The following is a 16,691-nucleotide window of genomic DNA, read 5'->3' as shown; positions in this document are numbered from 1 at the left end:
CGCTAACGTCTCCTGAGATGGAGAAAGGAGTGAATGAAGAGTCAATGTTGGACCCTGTGAAAGTGAGAGAAGCTAGGGAAATTAGCAACAAAGGAGATGGAGAGTGGCCTTTCACCTGCTGCTTTTAACTACCTGACCAGACTCTTTTACACTTGTACAATGCTCCTCTGAATGTTATAAGCACCAGAGAGCAATCTTAGTTTTGAAATCAAACTGAAAACTTCAAAAATACTCATGATATTGTGAATTGAGAATTCAAAATCCTTTTCAAATGATCTCTCTGTTGTAATTACTTCCAAAATTCCTGAATTAAACAAATTCTGTTGCAATATTTTGGCATATCATTTATATTTATGATTTATTAAGACAAGAATTAGTTCATATATCTTCCAGTGGACCACCATATGGGGCGAAGGGCCCATTTCTGCGCTGTAAAACTGGAAGTGTCCTGAGCTAATTCTGCTACCACCATCGTCTACTGTACAAGTGATGGCTCCCACTGACTGTCGCTGGAAGCTTGCGCTCTTTTAAGGACGGACCATGACAATGATGTAACATTTGAAACATAGATGATGGACACGAAAGAAGGAGATCTCTAAAATCTAACTCCTCTGAAATTTCTAACAGTAAGAATGCTGCAGTCATGTCATATTTGCTATGTCCCAGTAAAAGAACAAACACACATGCTCATGTGAAAGAACATGTATTTCAAAGAATTTGAATGTATATGGTGGTCATTTTCAGGCCCTGTCTCAAATGAATGTTAGGCAGCTGCTGTTCAGACAGAGAGTGGTCCTTGTTTACTTAATGATTTCACAACCAAACAATGCTTGTAAGTACTAATATTTTTAATGGAAGTTATTTGACGTTTCGTTCTTGCTCATAACAATTATCCTTTTAATAACTCCTCCTTAACAGTTGTTAACTGGTGTTTTTGTGTTAACCTTGTACAATGGGAGATGGATAAAAATTACCAAACTCTCGCATAATGTAATGTTTCATACAAATACAAGCTGCGTGTCAAGGTGGTGCATGTGGCTTGAAAGACACAGTCTGAGTAAAGGTGACATCGGCTGTGAGTTAGCAGCATGCACTACAGACTCTAAAAAAACCATGCGGCACGGTAGCGCAGCGGTAGAGTTGCTGCTTTACAGCGAATGCAGCGCCGGAGACTCAGGTTCGATCCTGACTACGGGTGCTGCACTGTAAGGAGTTTGTACGTTCTACGACCTGCGTGGGTTTACTCCGAGATCTTCGGTTTCCTCCCACACTCCAAAGACGTACAGGTATGTAGGTTAATTGGTTGGGTAAATGTAAAAAAATGTTTTTAAAAATTGTCCCTAGTGGGTGTAGGATAGTGTTAATGTACGGGGATCACTGGGCGGCACGGACTTGGAGGGCCGAAAAGGCCTGTTTCCGGCCGTATGTATATGATATGATATACTCTTCTCTACAATAAACAAACTCCTCAGCCCCCTGGACACCATCTCCCAATCATTCACAGTTGACAAATGCACCACTTTCCTTTCATTCTTCCAAAGCAAAATAGACAACATCTACAGCACCTTAACCACCAACGCACCTGCTCCCCCTCAAACCACCTGCCCCCCCTTATCCTGTCAGCCCCTGCCTCAGTTCTCCCCAATCTCCACCACCGACCTCTCTGACCTCTTCACAGGAATAAAAACTGCCACCTGCTCTCTGGACCCCATCCCCTCCAGCTTTGTCAAGGCCTGCCTTCCTGCTCTCTCTCCACTTATCACTGCAACAATAAACTCCTCCCTGTCCACTGGCATCGTCCCGCCATCCCTCAAAATCGCTGCTGTCACCCCCATTCTGAAAAAACCTGGTCTAAACCCTGACACCCCAAACAACTTCAGACCAATCTCCAACCTACCCTTTCTGTCCAAAGTTTTGGAACGTGCTGTAGCTTCCCAACTAAAATACCACCTCTCTACCAATAACCTGTATGAAACTTTCCAATCTGGATTTCGCTCAAACCACTGTACTGAAACTGCGCTCCTCAAAATCACAAACGACATTCTCCTCTCCTCCGACGCTGGCAACCTCAACATCCTCATCCTACTTGACCTCAGCGTCGCCTTTGACACCATAAATCACTCCATTCTCCTCACCCGACTTGAAACCTCCCTTAACATCACCGGCACAGCCCTATCCTGGTTTAAATCTTACCTCTCTGACAGACACCAGTTCATCTCCATTAACAACTGTAAATCCCCCACCGCTCCCTTCCCCCAAGGTGTCCCCCAAGGCTCAGTCCTTGGCCCCCTCCTCTTCATCCTCTACCTGTTCCCCCTTGGTCAATTAATCCGCCGTCATGGTCTCAACTTCCACTGCTTCGCCGATGATATCCAGCTCCTCATCTCCACCAAGTCAATCTCCTCCACCACACACTCTACACTGACAAACTGCATTACTGAAATAAAATCTTGGCTTCAATCAAACTTCCTCAAACTCAATTGCAACAAATCTGAAATCATCATCATTGGTCCAAAAATGCTCACCAAATCCACCCAAAACTTCATCCTCAACATTGATGGTCTCCCAGTATCCACCTCACCTCACATCCGGAATCTTGGAATCATCCTTGATCAAACCCTCTCCTTCGACAAACACATCAAACACATCACAAAGACAGCCTTCTTCCACCTCAAAAACATTGCCCGTCTCCGTCCATCCCTCTCCTCCACAGCTGCAGAAACCCTCATCCACGCCTTCATCACCTCCCGTCTGGACTACTGCAACAGCCTCCTCTATGGCGCACCCTCAAAAATCATCAATAAACTTCAATACATTCAAAACTCCGCTGCCCGTCTACTCACACACACCTCGATCCGTGACCATATCACCCCCGTCCTTTATAAACTCCACTGGCTCCCCATCCCCCAGAGAATCCAGTACAAAATCCTCCTCATAACCTACAAAGCCCTCCATAACCTGGCCCCATCCTACCTGACCGACCTCCTCCACAGGCACACTCCCACCTGCACCCTCCGCTCTGCCGCTGCCAATCTCCTATCCCCCCACATCCGGACTAAACTCAGATCCTGGGGGGACAGGGCTTTCTCCATCGCTGCTCCCACCCTATGGAACTCACTACCCCAAACCGTTAGAGACTCCCCCACACTCACCACATTCAAAACATCGCTGAAGTCTCACCTGTTCAGTACTGCCTTCAACCACTGAAGGTCACCTCACCTTCTGTCTCCTTTCTCTGTTCATTTATTTATTTACTTATTTATCTATTTATTAATTTCCCTATGTTCTCAAAATCTCTGTAAAGCGTCTTTGAGTATATGAAAAGCGCTATATAAATAAAATGTATTATTATTATTATTATTATTATGATATGATATGTTATATATTAAATCTCCTCAGTTACCATAACACTACCAAGATTCCTCTTAGCCACTACCATTGTGTAAGCCAGAGGATCTCTCCCAGTAATTTCTTCTCCCATGTCCTAATACCATTCCCGAAGTTTTCTAACATCATCTTCTTATCGAGTCCATATCACATGATTAGAGGTTGTTCAGCCAGAGCATACAATGGCGTCTTGCGTTTCTTGTGCTTCTTGCGCATAGTGATGGAATGATTGGTGGGGCCGCGACCTAAAAACTCTTTCCTTGACCCCTTCCAACAACTAATATGTGGCTAAGCTATCATTGTCTTAGACCCTGGTATACATAGCAACTTCACTCCGTTGGCTTGATCTGACTTCCGAAATGCAGCTCAGGCTCAATTTGAATCTTTGCTAGATCAGCAAAGTTTTGACCTTAAACTGAGTTGCTTGCCTGTACCTTTTCATCACAAGCATTCCAACTTCCATGTTTATTCATTCGCACACTCACTCATTCAAGGGATGTGTTATTGAGTATGGCCTCTCCATAGGACTTTAGAATTGCGGTTTGCCTTGGCAGGGGGTGCAGAACTTGAGGATTCAGTCTCAAATTAAAACTATCAAAGATTCAGCTGAAAAATATTTTGAGCCAAGAACTGGAGTCGTTTAGTATAATCGACACAAAGATCAATAGATTTTAGATATCAAGGGAATTAGGAAATATGGGGTTAGTTTAGAATAGTGACTCTAAAGTAAAGGATCGGCCTTGATCTTAATGAATGGTAGCACAGGCATAAGGGGCTGGGTGGGCTATTCCATTTTCTGTTTTTTACGTTGGAGGTTGTGCTTGTGATACCAACAAAGCAGCAGCTTGGCTCTGGAGGAAGCCGGGTTTTAGGAGTAACCTTGGAGCATGACACATCCATGCAAATAAAGAGGACTCCAAATACTCAATAGACAATAGGTGCAAGAGGAGGCCATTCGGCCCTTCGAGCCAGCACCGCCATTCAATGTGATCATGGCTGATCATTCTCAATCAGTACCCCGTTCCTGCCTTCTCCCCATACCCCCTGACTGCTATCCTTAAGAGCTCTATCTAGCTCTCTCTTGAAACCATTCAGAGAATTGGCCTCCACTGCCTTCTGAGGCAGAGAATTCCACAGATTCACAACTCTCTTTTTCCTCATCTCAGTTCTAAATGGCCTACCCCTTATTCTTAAACTGTGGCCCCTTGTTCTTGACTCCCCCAACATTGGGAACATGTTTCCTGCCTCTAACGTGTCCAACCCCTTAATAATCTTATACGTTTCGATAAGATCTCCTCTCATCCTTCTAAATTCCAGTGTATACAAGCCTAGTCGCTCCAGTCTTTCAACATATGACAGTCCCGCTATTCCGGGAATTAACCTAGTAAACTTACGCTGCACGCCCTCAATAGCAAGAATATCCTTCCTCAAATTTGGCCAAATTTGGAATACTCCTGACTTGTGCCATGTAGATAATAGAATATTGTGCTCCATTGCCTCCATATTTATATGTTTTTCATAATATGTGTCAGGTCAACGGACGAACAGGTGAATCAGATGGTTTCGTGAATGACTTCTGAGAGCCACTTATGCAAAACAAATTTAATTTTATATAATCAGATGGTGATCATTTTCGTCATACACAACACACAAATACTAAGGCTTATTAATCGTCACATGGGTCTATAAAGCCAACTTGGTCACATAGACATTTGGAACAAAGAGTCGGACAACATGCGGTATAGCTCTACGAGTCTTGGACTCGATAAGAAGTAACTGACTTCAATATTTTAATCCTTATTCTCAGATCTTGTGTATCATCAATTTTCAGCTTAGCAAATATTTAAATCTTTACATTCAACTATCAGCTGTAAAATGTTGCATCCAAATCATGCAACATTTTATGTAGGCAGGAACTGCAGATGCTGGTTTAAACCCAAGATAGACACAAAAAGCTGGAGTAACTCAGCGGGCCAGACAGCATCTCTGGAGAATAGGAATAGGCGACGTTTTGGGTCAAGACCCTTCTTCAGACTATTCTTCCCTTTCTCCAGAGATGCTGTCTGATCCACTGAGTTACTCTAGCTTTTTGTGTTATGCAACACTTTATCTGCCTGCCTGCATAAATTGATCTGACGTCCGAAAGGAACTTTATTTTCCCTTCTCTATTCCTCCCCATGGCTTCCGTGGTTTGAAATTGATTACAACCCAGGCAATTACATTAAGGTTCAATAAATTGATAACTAAACAGGTAAAAAAGGTTTAACAATTTCACCAAATTGTACACGCTGCAACTTTTGTTTGCATAATTGTTGCAAAGACTGCAAATTAAGGTTCTCGACCCGAAACATCACCCATTCCTCCTCTCCAGAGATGCTGCCTGTTCCGCTGAGTTACTGAAGTATTTTGTGTCTATCATCAACTTCCTTTATCTTTGGTAATTTTGACAATTACATGGATGATATCTCAGGCATGGCATTGCTGTTCTTTGGGGGAAGAGATGGGGCATTATACTAGAATGGATAAAAAGACTGCTTCTTAAAGTCATTAACTCAGAGATTTCATTTTGATGGTCTGTTCTGCATAGGGAACTGTGATCCAAATACAGGTGACCTCTGCAATGTGGCCACTTGGGTATGGAATTCATTAATCATAACCCAAAAATTTGAGAAATGGAAAAATAATTATCTCGGAATTTATGTACACACGATAGGACAGCGGTAGGTAGAGTGGCTGCCTTACATTGCCAGAGACCCGGTTTCGATCCTAACTACAGGTGCTTTCTGCAGCAACTCTACCGCTGCACCATTATGCTGCCCACTTAACACTGCGGTGCAACATGCTTTGGATATGACGTCATAGCATCAATTGAGTTAGCAGTCACAACCTGTCCTTCCTTTGCCATCCTCTCCAAACAGAGGACATGTAAATAGATGTCTCAGAGTGAAGTGCTATCCCGCTCCCCAACTCCAAGGCATTTTCTCCAACGCTCTGCACTGTGGAGAGCCGCCTTGGCCATGCTACCTCTTACACCAACTCTCGAAAATAACATGAATGTCATGACAATGAAGGTGCGCCAGTTCCTCTACTTTCTCAGAAGTTTAAAGAGATTTAGCATATTACCGACTACTCCAACAAACTTCTACAGGTGCAATTTAGAAAGTATCCTGACGAATCGCATCATGGCCTGGTATGGCAATTCCAAAACACAGGAACGCAAGACGCTGGGCCTCAGCTACTGGCGTTCAACTCCAGTACGACCCAAAACAACCGGACAGCTTCCGCTCTGGCAGGTGGAACACCACTACCAACCCTGACTTCGCTTTTGCAAACCTGAATGGACCATCCCCACACCGTATCACCCTGGATCACTTCCCAAAATCACAACATCGTCCATCTCTGATTATCCCGGACAACCCCATCGAGCCGGTCCCAATCAAACCTGCGAAGAGGTGGAATTTCCGCAAGGCCAGGTGCGACCAGTTCACAAGTCTGGTGGACTTCTGAATCGACAGCCTTCCCACCTCCACCCCCACCAATCTGGACAATGCCTACTCAGCCCTCTGCAAACTCCTCATCAGGGCAGCAAAGAGTTCCATTCCTCACGGCTATCATCGCCGGTACATCCCCACATGGGACGAAGAGTGTGGCGCATGCTACGATGCATTCCTGTACGCTGAACCTGGCGAAGAGGCTGCCTCCAAGGTTTCGGAACTGACAAAAGGCCTCGACAAGAAGCCCAGAAAGCGGTGGGAAGAGACAGTCCAATGAATCGACTTCACACTCTCCAGTAGGGTGCGTGAAAGACCTTCAATCGCCTCACCGGTCGAAGTACCCGCCCAAAGCATTGCCCTGTCACGGTCAACTCCATCGCCCACCAGTTCCTGGCCAATGGCCACTCCAAAGACACGGACAAGAACCATACTCGTTTGTCAAACAGGAAACCATTAATCTTTGGAAAGCTCCAGCCGCTGATGGACACCTGTCAGCACCCTTTTCCTCTGCAGAACTTTCTTCTGTCATCATTCAACTGAAATGTGGAAAAGCCCAGGGTCCTGATAACATCCCCCCAGAATTCCTGAAACACTACGGTCCTAAATGTCTGGTCTGGCTCCGTGAGTTCTACTCCTCTTGCCTCATTGGTCAGTCCATTTCGAAGATCTGTCGGAAAGCCACTGTCATTGCGCAACCAAAACCAAACAAGCCTGCGGATGACCCAAGGAACTATCGGCCCAACTCACTCCTCTGTGTCCCGTACAGCTCCTCGAACGGCTTCTCCTGGCCCGGCTCGATCCAGTCGTCGATCCTCAACTACCCGCTGAACAAGCCGGATTTCATCATGGACGCTGCACCACCCATCAAATAGTCAAGCTGACCAATGACATCGAAGACAGTTTCAAAAAGGGTCACAAGGCCAGCATCACACTGGTGGACCTCACTGCCTCCTATGATACTGTGTGGCATCAGGCCTGATCTTGAAGCTCTTCCGCACCATCCTTGACCATCATTTAGTGCGGTTCCTTGCCAACATCCTTGCCAACCACAGTTTTGTACTCAAGACCAGTGACGGACAATCTAGCCGACTGCGATGCCTAAGAAACGGAGTCCCCCAAGGTTTGGTATTGGCCCCCATGCTCTTCAACCTCTATATCAGCGATCTGCCATGCACGACCTCGCGCCAGTATGGATACGCAGATGACCTGGCCCTACTATACTCGGACAGCAGTTGGTCAAATGTCGAGGATGTGCTCTTGGCGGATATGGAACTTGTCGCAGGCTACCTTAAGACCTGGAGACTAAAACTGTGTGGCAAAAACCACCACAACGGCCTTTCACCTGAACAACAACGAAGCTCAACGCCAGCTAACCGTTATCCTCAATGGGTCACCCCTACCCTACAACCCATTTCCTACATAGCTTGGGGTGAAACTTGATCGGCAGCTGACCTACAAGCAACACCTTGAAGCTTTCCATGCTAAAGTCTTGGCACGGAACAACCTCCTGCGATGCTTGGCCGGATCGTCATGGGGCGCCAGGACATCTACTCTCCGAACCAGTGCTCTTGCACTCGTGTACAGCGCCGCTGAGTACGCTGCCCCAGCATGGTGCCGCAGCGTTCATACTAGCAAGCTAGACGCCACCCTCAATGACACCATGCGGAACATCATCGGCTGCCTACGCCCTACTCCGACGGACCTCGCAGGTATCGCACCCGCCAAGCTTCGCAGAGAGTTCTTCACTCATAGGCTGGTGTGCAAGGCCCCATTGAAACGCCAAACATCCTCTGCACCACCTCGCCCAGGATTCACAGCAACTGGGACCTCATCGCCTGTCATCTCGTCGCCCCTTCTCCCGTCACGCAGCGACCCTGTGGCTCCGGTTTCAACATACTAGGAGCATGGAGAACCAGCTGGGAACAGACTTTGCAACCTCCTCAATTCACTGTCGCACCGAACACCACAGCCCCACCCGGCTCGGACATGCCCTGCAAAGAGTGGGTCGCCCTGAACCGGCTCCGCACAGGGGTCGGCTGGTTCAACACCAACATGCATCATTGGGGGTTGCGTTCATCAGCAGCCTGCGTGTGTGGAGCAGACCAGCAAACAGTGCAGCACGTCATTTTCGACTGCGCTGTCCTCCGCCCCACTGGTGGAGGGGTAGACCTCACGGCACTCGACAACAGCACATTGCATTGGCTACAGCGCCTGGAGGGCGTTACATAACTTCTGCTGCCTCAAACGCAAGAAGAAGAAGAAGCAAGAGGTTGCAGAGGGTGGTGGATACAGCCCAGTCCATTGTGGGCACTGCCCTTCCCATGATTGAAAGTATCCATATAAGGTGCTGCATCAAGAAGGTGGCAGCCATGATCAAGGATCCCCACCATCCGGCCCGTGTCCTCTTCTCGCTGCTACCGTGAGGCAGAAGGTACAGAAGCTTGCCAACTTCATGTTAATGAACAGCTACTTTCCGATGACCATGAGTTTCCTGAACTGACCTGCACTACCCGAATCCTACCTCAGCAATAGAACATTATGCACCTCTTGCACTACCATGGACTTATTTTCTAATTTTGTTCCCTTGTCTTGTTTTTGCAGAGGTTTTCTTCTCACCATCTTCCAGAATTAATGTGTAATGTATGTATAATTTATATATAATTTATATATAATTTATGTTTTTGTGCATTGTGAGTCTATGCACCGGTGATGCTGATGCAAGCAAGATTTTCATTGTTCCTCTACTTCACCGTAATCGGGTAAATGGCAATAAAACCAACTTGACTTGGTGTATCGTGAGTATGTTGAAGGTTTATGACAAAAACTGCAACTGTTAGCCTAGTGGATTTTATATTAACAATGAGCCCCTGAATGATCTCTAAATCTTACAGGGTTTGATACTGCCTTTAATGCACCATGAGTTTAGCATGTACATTTTTAAAAGGTGTCATATATTCTAACATTGAGCTTAAAATAATTAATATGTTGTTGCACGTAAGGTAAAGAAATTTCCTGTAGCAGTAGTTCCAAAAAGACACAGGAAAAATGTATGCCTGGAATATTTGTGAATAACATCAAAATGATATAATTTCCAAAGTACAGTTGTAAAATGCGCAATTTTCAAAGCATAGACATTTTTCACCGATGTGCCTTTTACAGTGATTTTTTAAACGATATGCCAGTTATGTAGCAACCGGAGGCTCCAAAGAAAGCGATTTTGTGGCCTTGGCAGAGGCTATGAGGCAGGCTAAAATGTTAAGTCCCTGGGACCTAATATTGAACACTTCAGGTATAAATGATTGGGCTATAAAGTGGATGTTTTGGATTTCTCCAGTCACTCCAATTTACATACGCCTGTTCCTCATGGGAACCAATTTGGCATTGATTTATTTTTTGGAATCGTGTCTTCTCCAGTCTTGATATTTCCAGTCATATAGTGACCAGGTTCCCATCATCTGTTCTTGGTAAAGTACTAAATAGTTTCAACTTTGTAAAATGAAACAGCCATCAGAAATAAATACATTTTCATGCTTGCCTATCAACTATCACTTTTAATTTATAGAATAGGAATCAAGATGTTGAAGTGCATGACATGATTTTTAAAACAAGATGCCTGCAAATTACTTCTGCACAAGGACAGAGAACGTCATTAAATAGCAGAATATTAATGGTGGCCGTCTACAGATTAACTGTCTTTAGCTACTTTATCAATGACCTTATCAATGATGGAATATAACAGATTGGATAGATTTAAGGAATTCCATGCAAAAAAGCAAAATATGAAAGTAACAGAAAGGACAAAAAACACCATTGTCCCAAAAATGCTTAAATAGAAGTTTTAAGTAAAACTAAAACTAAAATTGTCACAGACACATTGAAGTATAGTGATTCCGAGAGCGATGCCGTCAGAAGCACTAGCTTCTGGTAGGGCCACCCATGGCGGTAAGGTCGAGGATGAGGGTCCAGTCTAAGAACGATCCAACCTACAAGACCTGAACGGCAGACCAGGCGGACAAAGTAATCTTGAACTCAACGGCTGTGAAGGCGGATGAATGCTGCAACAGATCCATCAGCTCCAATTGTCTTGGTTCCCTTGCCATTGGAATTAGTTGATTGATTTGTGCAGGACCTTGTGCTTCTTGGAGTACAACATCAAGTACACGTTAAACAAACACACGCACAGGCGTCTTCGTTCTGTGAGCAGCACAAAACTTAATTGGGAAACCAATGCCAAGGACAGGAAACTTTGGCGAATCCTCATCCAAAAAGGAACAGCGACCATTGAAGCCAACAGATGCCTAGAATTAAGGGCCTGTCCCACTTAGGCGATTTTAAGGCGACTGCCGGCGATTAGGCTGTCGCCGAACGTTCGCCGGGGTGTCGCGGGCATGATCGTGAGGAATCTTCAACGAATCGTAGCGGATCTCGGCGCGTCGCGGAAAAAATTTCCAGATAGAAATTTCTCTGCGACAGCTGGCTTGTCGTCAGGTACCGTAGCTTATTGTGGGCGCTGTCGCATGCTGTCCCCAGGTTTGCTATGTTGTCGCAGATGCATTTAGCACGTAATATTAAATTAAGAAAAGGCATTTGAAGATACCAGAAGATAGTTTTGTTTAACCAATTTATTTACTGCCAGGACATTTGACAGGTAGATTGGAGGCGACAGTTTGACGGTCAGGTAAAGGTGGGAATTTCGTGATGTTTCCGAAGACGGTGTAATCTCTTAGCCAGGTGCTAGTTTCACAAAAAAGTAACATTCAACCACGGGGCTCTTTCCACCTGAACTTACATCTGTAATACCACGTTCTGGCTGAGCTGCCATCCATTTATTTAAATAGGGCCGTAAAACTATGCATATTAAACTAAACTAAAAGCTGCAGGTAGAACAGACGCAACAGTTTTGAATGAACAGATGGCGGTTCAAAGTTGCGCGCTAAATAAAAGTTTAACACTTTTAGCTCGACCTGCAATTATTATTTTTGTTAAAAGGCAAGAAGACTATTAAGCGATTTTTTCGCAACGTAATTATAACTCGAGCTTCCAGCCAGAAGTTAAACTTTGTGAATTTAACACCTTGATCGGTTAACAGTAGTACCAGCGAGGAGCCTGACTGGTGAATCTGGTGTGTGTTACTGACGGGAAACCTTCACCCTGAATCCAATAGGGAGGTTTAAATAAAAGACGATAACTAGCAAATGCTACAAAATAAAATATTCAAAGCAAGTTTTAAAAACAAAACCGTGTGAAGGAAGGAACTGCAGATGCTGGTTTACACTGAAGATGGAATATGTGAATTTCGGTCGGGACCCTTCTTCAGACTGAGAGTCAGGGGGAGAGGAAAACTAGGGATATGAAGTTCAAAGAAGCTCTTAAATAACTTCGCACTATCAAACCACCGTGCCTCATATAGAAGTGGCAAGGTGTAAACCGGCACAAGGAACTGCAGATAGATGCTGGTTTACACTGAAGACAGACACAAAATGCTGGAGCAACTCAGCGGGACAGGCAGCATCTCCGGAGAGAAGGAATGGGTAACGTTTTGGGTCGAGACCGTCGAAATCAGTCTGAAGAAGGGCCTCGACCCGAAACGTCACCTATTCCTTCTCTCCGGAGATGCTGCCTGTCCCGCTGAGTTACCCCAGCACTTTGCGTCTAAAAGAAAACCATAGGTATAGTAGGCACGCGATGCTGGAGTAACTCAGCGGGTCGGGCAGCATCTCTGGAGAAATGGAATAGGTGGCAGTTCGGGTCGGAACCCTTCTTCAGACTGAGAGTCAGGGGAGAGGGAAACTAGAGATCTGAAGAGGTTCAAAGAAGATCTTAAATAAATTCGCACTATCAAACCTCCCTATGGAAGTGGCAAAATGTACACCGGCAGGTTAGCACATCTCTTGGGAGAAGGAATGGGTGACATTTCGGGGTCGACCAAGGGTACTTCAGACCAAGGGTCTCGACCTGAAATGTCACCCATTCCTTCTCTCCTGACACGCTGCCTGGCCCGCTGAGGTACTCCAGCTTTTTGTGTCTATCTTCAGTTGTCACATGCGTTCTGTACGACCTGACTCAGCATTGTCGTGGTCATTGTTGTAGGGTAAAATAAAATTTCAGCGATCTGCTACGACTGCAGTCGCCTTAAAAATCGCATAACTGGGACAGGCCCTTTAGAAGAAAAGAGAAGTAAACGGAAAGAGAGGCAGCAACAACCAAAGCCCGATCTGAATGTCGAAGAACTTTCAAAGCCAGGATTGGACTCATAAGCCACCTGAGAGTTAATAAATACAACGGAACGTAGACCATCATCCTCGAACTCGAGGGATAGCCTTGACGATGTTAGAGTTAGTAATATACAAACCAATTGCCTCGGACTCTGGTTGTGTCTGTAGCACGTACCTGCTCACCTTTTACAATATTCACAGCAAATGTTCAAACTGTTCTGGCCCAGTATAACAGTGAGATGAGACAGAACAGGCATGCAGTCAGCACTGAGCAGAACCTTAATTGTCATTATGGAGGGCTCTTTAGCAGCTTTCTCTCAGCTGAAATATGTAATGCAGAACAAGAGTTGCCCATGCCTCATACAGATATAAATTCAAGAATTTCTGACTGAGGACAGACATAGGGAGAGAAAAGGCAGGGAATCCTTTTGTATTTTGCAAAATCTTACTGTTGAAAATTGAGCTTCTTAACAGATAACTCAACAACCCCCTGCTCCTCCAAGCACAAGGAGAATTAGTTTAGCTTACAGATTCGGTGTAAAACTAAATCCTTTGGGCCACAAGTCCACGCTGACTAGCAATCACCCATACACTAGTTCTATGCTACACACAAAGGACAATTTACAGAAGCCAATTAACCTACAAACCTGCATGTCTTTGGAATGTGGGAGGAAACTGGAGCACCTGGAGAAAACACACGGTTACAAGGAGAATATACAAACTCCATACAGACAGCAACCTTGGTCAGGATCGAACCCGGGTCTCTGGCACTGTAAGGCTGCAACTCTACTACTGCGCCACTGTGCTGCCCAATTCTTCAAGCAAATCAAAAATATTATTTGTCCATTATATTTATGAACCTGTTTCCTACCTAATAGTTCCTTGTTTATAACACTCAAATGTATTTTAATTACTTATAATTGATGGGAAAAGTTTTGTCATAAATTAAACCAAATTGAGAAGTCAGGAAAGGTGAAACAAAAACATGTTCATTGTTTTGGAGAATTTCCATGACTGAAATAGGTGCTCGGCTTGTCATTTCTATCATCAGATTTCATGGTTTTCAAAGAAGATAGACATAAAATGCTGGAGTAACTCAATGGGACAGGCAGCATCTCTGGAGAGAAGGAATGGGTGACTTTTCAGGTTGAGACACTTCTTCAGACTGGTTCTCATAGACTTACTGATCGACACATGTGTAAGTAGGATCTGAGTAAATTACTACCTTAAGCATCAGTCGCACAATATTCTTCCTTTACCATGGGTTAAAATCTGATCTGTATTTCTACAATACCTTTGTACATCAGCATGTATAGGCTGCATGACAAGACTGGCATTATTATTAACAAATCAATTCCAAAGGCACAATTTTAATCAGTACTAAAACGTGAACGTAAAAGGCAAAGCATGCAGTGCTTATGAGCAACATTCGATAAGCATTTAGATTGAATGTAAATGATTGGTTGGATTTAAAGGAGTTTGTAGACTGAAAAAGGTGAAAGATGAGTTGAAAGATGAAAGTTTTCAGAATCTCAGAATCAATGAAAAATGAGAAGGGATTCCCCCGATAACAGAGGGTTAATAAGTGGAACCTGTAACCTTGTAAAACCAAATGGAAATTAATTGTTGTTCGTATCAGAATTAACATGCTGAAAAAGTGTTGTTTTCCGAAAACTCCTGCAGCAGTGCAGTATGCAAAAACAGCAGAGTGCACAACGCTTCCAGAACTGCCTTGCTCAACAGCAGCAGTGTTGTTCCTTTCCCACTGATTTGTACATCCCTCATACACCCAACCAGAGAAGTCACTGCCGCTAAAATTAACAAAACATACAGTTAAGCCAATGACTTGTAATCTATATATTACTAAAACTCTGTGTCGCAGTGAGGGATGTGAGGATGTTTGTGATGTGAGGATGTTTGTGATTTATTTTGGCCGCCTGTGAAATAACCGTATTTGTGCCCCCGTCACATGTAGCACGACAATTTTAAGGGAGGGGGGGGGGGTACTACACCAATGCAGGAGAGCTTTGGGCCCAACAGATGGCCGCTGGATCTGCGCGTGAGTGGTTGGGGGAGGGTTGCCATGTTGTCTCCAGCTCCGGTGCGTGTGCAGTTGGGGGAGGGTTGCCATTTTGTGTTCAGCTCCGACCACACGCTCGATGCCCGATGGGTCCAGGTCCCACATGGGGGGTGTGCTGGCAAGTCCTGATTTGCTCCTGCCGCTCACCCCCACGTGGGGTCCATTGATTGGCTCCGACCTCCTGCTCGACGCCCGATTGGTCTTGGGGCGAGCAAAAACATTCCAGATAAGATTTATTTTATTTTTAAGGAAAAAAAGCCATTTATTTTAAAGAACAAACGCGATTTTCCCATATCACGATGGGAACCCAACAAGGAATGGGCCTAACGGGTCTACTTGGTCCAGTGACTTTCTAAAAGTACATTACTAAACAGTTGCTTTTTGATCTTGCACTCAGAAATCTGCACACAATAAACGATGACTTGCTTCTACGACATAAGCTACAGCCAACATTGCTGAACCACTACTTAAAGTAGTTCTGGAGAAATTCCATTGTCTTTTATTCTTGCCATCTAGGTATTAATAATGGAGTGAGTTATATTTTGATACCAGGTTACACAAATGTCCCTCCGACAGGAATGGTGAGTACAAATATAGGCTACGTTTCAATTCTCTAATCAAAGCACCATGTCCAACCATAGCAGCTCAACCACCAGCAAAAATGACTCATTCCATCACATTAGCAACTCAATGTAGTCTGGGAACTGTGTCTGAAATGTTCCCAATTTGCAATTTAAATTAAATATATCAAGCATTCAAAACAGTTCCCACAACCTGCATACGTCTGCAAAGAAAATAATTTGGTATTAGTTTGGCATCTTTGGACATTGCCAAAATCAAGATATCTGACATTATTTATTGCAACGTTTAGACTCTGATCTTGAATTTGGTTGGGTTTTTGGTGTGTTTCAATGCAGAAGTGAAAGGGCTCAGGTGCAAAGAGCATCCTGGGCCGGTGAGGCCTATATTCACCGACACCAGTGGAAACCCAATTTGCTGCTAAACCTGAACTAATCTAATCAGTCAAGAAAACAACAGCTTCAGAGAGACAAAAGACTGCAGATGCTGAAATCTGGAACAAAAAACATACTGCTGGAGGAACTCAACAGGTCCGGTAGCATCTGTTGGGGGAAAGGAAGTGTTGATGTTTTGGGTCAAGACTGGCAACAGGGCGCTTCCTAAATTTTCCAGAAAGGTGACATTAAAAACAGCTCAAAATGTGCACCATCCAGGTATTTTCCTATGGCTCTCTGTACTCCAGTGATTGGACTAGCAATTAGAATGTCAGGGATCGATCTCAGTCTTTGTCATACACATGTAAAAGAGGTTAAGAACTTGGTACCATATGGTGCTTTACAAATTTAAAGTCATCACTTCAACCTATTTCCTTTCTTTATTAGTTATGCTGTTCACTGGAAATTTACTTAAAAATGATGCAGAAGTAATTCTATGCTGCATATATAAGCCGGTAACACAGCATTTTGTGAGCTGTAAAAGCATAATGGGGTCTTTAAC

At 44.4% G+C, this 16,691-nt stretch overlaps 1 protein-coding gene across 20 annotated transcripts in view; it reads right to left on the bottom strand.

Moving 5' to 3' along the window:
- Positions 1–16,691, bottom strand: part of LOC144597249 (gephyrin) — a 414,464-nt gene that overhangs the window by 233,255 nt on the left and 164,518 nt on the right. The window lies entirely within an intron of this gene.

Source organism: Rhinoraja longicauda, chromosome 10 (assembly GCF_053455715.1).
Source record: "Rhinoraja longicauda isolate Sanriku21f chromosome 10, sRhiLon1.1, whole genome shotgun sequence".
In the NCBI taxonomy this organism is placed as follows: domain Eukaryota; kingdom Metazoa; phylum Chordata; class Chondrichthyes; order Rajiformes; family Arhynchobatidae; genus Rhinoraja; species Rhinoraja longicauda.
Note: the sequence above shows the minus strand (reverse complement) of the source record. Positions and strands in the feature narration are given on the sequence as shown.